Below are 2,858 nucleotides of genomic sequence, written 5' to 3' on the forward strand. Positions count from 1 at the left end.
TTGCCTCCATGAACAGCTAGCCTCCATGAAGAGTTCACGCTTGCATTCCAACATTGGTTCGTATGTATAAGTTGCAAGTAATTGTACCGAATAATTGTGTACAAACTGAGAAGAGCTTCTAAATTACTACAGGATAAATGGTTGTAGAGCAGAATCATACTTGGTAAACAATGCATGAACATCCAAGTCGTTCTCCTTCAGTTTTGGACCAGTGCTGTACCAGCCAACGACATGCTCCTTGGCTGCATCCGAAACAGCTCCTCAGTATTCAACAGAAACAACTACACATGGCAAGTCCAAGCATATCTAATAAAAATTCTAAAACAGCATACCGTTGATCCTCTTGAACATGGAGAACATAGACTCATGGTAATTATGGTCGAGGAACCAGATCCTTGGGTCCTTGTCATCCTCCTGAAACGGCACTGCAAGATCACACCCTGACGCAATTCACAAATTCAGCAAGCCACCACCGTAATAAATAGCTCTACAGATCTAATCACGCAAGGGTTTCGCGCCAGCGGATCTAGCAGCAGCTATAGCCAGGGTGGGTTTCGCGAACCCTAGGCCCCGCCAGAGGCACGGTTCCCCCGAAAACAGTCCGGGGACCTGGACGGCGCAAACCCTAGCAGGGAAGATGCGGGGTTCGGTCGTTTGCTTACCGGTGTAGGAGTTGGTGACGTCGATGATGCCGCGGGAGGAGGTGCCGAGGAGCACGCCGACGACGCGCTTCCTGGTGTCGCGGGCGACGCGATTGTACTGGTCGACGATGCTGAGCACCACCAGCGGTACACCACCACCATCTCCAGCGTCCGCCCCGACAGCTGCGCCGCCTTCACCACATCCATCTCCTCTCCCTCTCCTCGGCGCGTCGTCAGGGAGCAGCGCGAGGGGCGCGGCCCCGCAGGCGAAGAGGGAGCAAGGGCGCGAGCGGGCGGAGGGATCCGAAGGTGGGTGGCGCGAGCGGGCGGAGGGATCTGACGTCGTGGCTGCGGCGGGAGACGGGGCGGCGGCGGAGGACGGGGCACGGGCTGGATCTGGATCGGGGAGAAGGGGAAAGAGAGAAGCGGCGGAGAGGGGGAGAGAGAGGCGGGCGCGGGCTGCTAGGGTTTGGATTAGGCTGCTGAGAGGTGGACGGTTCAGATCGGCTAAGGGGGGGTGAACCGTCGGATGAGCCCTGATTGGCTCAGAAAATTTATGGTTTAATATAGTTTCTAAGTACTAAAACTATGGGTGTTTTGTGAAGCAGTTATCAAAAATATTTTGCAAAACGGCAGAACTAAATTTTTCTCTGAAGTTAGACCACATTTTTTGGATGATCACCAATTTGCATGCATTTTTACCTTTCTAGCTATTTTAATCATTTTTCGAGTGCCCAAAATAAGTTTTTTTGTGAAGGACCTATAATATATTTGTTGCAAAATTGTACCAAATAAATTTTCTAAAATACTAGGACATATTTAATGCACAATTGACCAAATGGTTGGGTGTAAAATGTTTTGATCCACCTCTGGTGAAAAAGACAAATTTCCGCCGATTCAGGTGGAAACGGGTCAAATTTGAACTGCAGCTGCCTTATAGTTTGTTCTTTATTTTTGCCAAAAATCATTTCTAGGTACATAAGTACCTATTTAATCAGAGACCAAAAAATTCTAAGATTCAACCACTAGCTAGGAACGGTCATTCCCGCCGTTTTGACCGCATTTTGAAACGGGCTTAAAAAATTCAAAAAAATCAAAAAATTGGGAAACCTTCGCATTGTGTCATTATATGGGGCCAAGTTCCCAGGAAAAATAACAAACTTGTAATACGGCAATTATTTTAAAAAGTGTTCTCAGAAACGAGCTATCACGTGTGGAGATCAATGGCTTTCAAGCCAAATGATCAATCTTATGGCCACATTCATGGCATAGTTTGTTCAAATGATCTCATATTGTGCACAAGGGTGCATACTGGAATGGCAAACAATGTTGCCTAAGGAAGTTTTCATTTTCTTTGGACGAAAAAACCATTTTCCATTTTTCGAGTGCCCAAAAGGAGGTTTTTTTGTGAAGGACCTCCCAAATAATTGTTGCAAAATTGGACCAAATAAATTTTCTAAAATACTAGGACATATTTAATGCACAATTGACCAAATGGTTGGGTGTAAAAAGTTTTGATCCACCTCTGGTGAAAAAGACAAATTTCCGCCGATTCAGTTGGAAGCGGGTCAATTTTGAACTGCAACTGCCTCATAGTTTGCTCTTTATTTTTTACAAAAATCATTTCTAGGTACATAAGTGCCTATTTAATCAGAGAAACACCAACAAAATTCCAAGATTCAACAACTAGCTAGGAACGGTCATTCCCGCCGTTTTGACCGCATTTTGAAACGGGCATAAAAAATTCAAAAAAAATCAAAAAATTGGGAAAGCTTCGCATTGTGTCATTATATGTGTCCAAGTTCCCAGGAAAAATAACAAACTTGTAATACGACAATTATTTTAAAAAAGTGTTCTCAGAAACGAGCTATCACATGTGGAGATCAATGGCTTTCAAGCCAAATGATCAATCTTATGGCCACATCCATGGCATAGTTTGTTCAAATGATCTCATATTGTGCACAAGGATGCATATTGGAATGGCAAACAATGTTGCCTAAGGAAGTTTTTCTTTGGACGAAAAAACCATTTTCCATTTTTCGAGTGCCGAAAAGGAGGTTTTTTGTGAAGGACCTCCCAAATAATTGTTGCAAAATTGGACCAAATAAATTTTCTAAAATACTAGGACATATTTAATGCACAATTGACAAAATGGTTGGGTGTAAAAAGTTTTGATCCACCTCTCGTGAAAAAGACAAATTTCCGCCGATTCAGTTG

The 2,858-nt window shown here is 44.1% G+C and overlaps 1 pseudogene; it reads right to left on the reverse strand.

Moving 5' to 3' along the window:
• Positions 1-126: 126 nt before the first annotated feature.
• LOC123176308 (26S proteasome non-ATPase regulatory subunit 7 homolog A-like) lies at positions 127-848 on the reverse strand (annotated as a pseudogene).
• Between the last annotated feature and the right edge of the window lie 2,010 nt (positions 849-2,858).

Source organism: Triticum aestivum, unplaced genomic scaffold (genome assembly GCF_018294505.1).
Source record: "Triticum aestivum cultivar Chinese Spring unplaced genomic scaffold, IWGSC CS RefSeq v2.1 scaffold54739, whole genome shotgun sequence".
NCBI lineage: Eukaryota > Viridiplantae > Streptophyta > Magnoliopsida > Poales > Poaceae > Triticum > Triticum aestivum.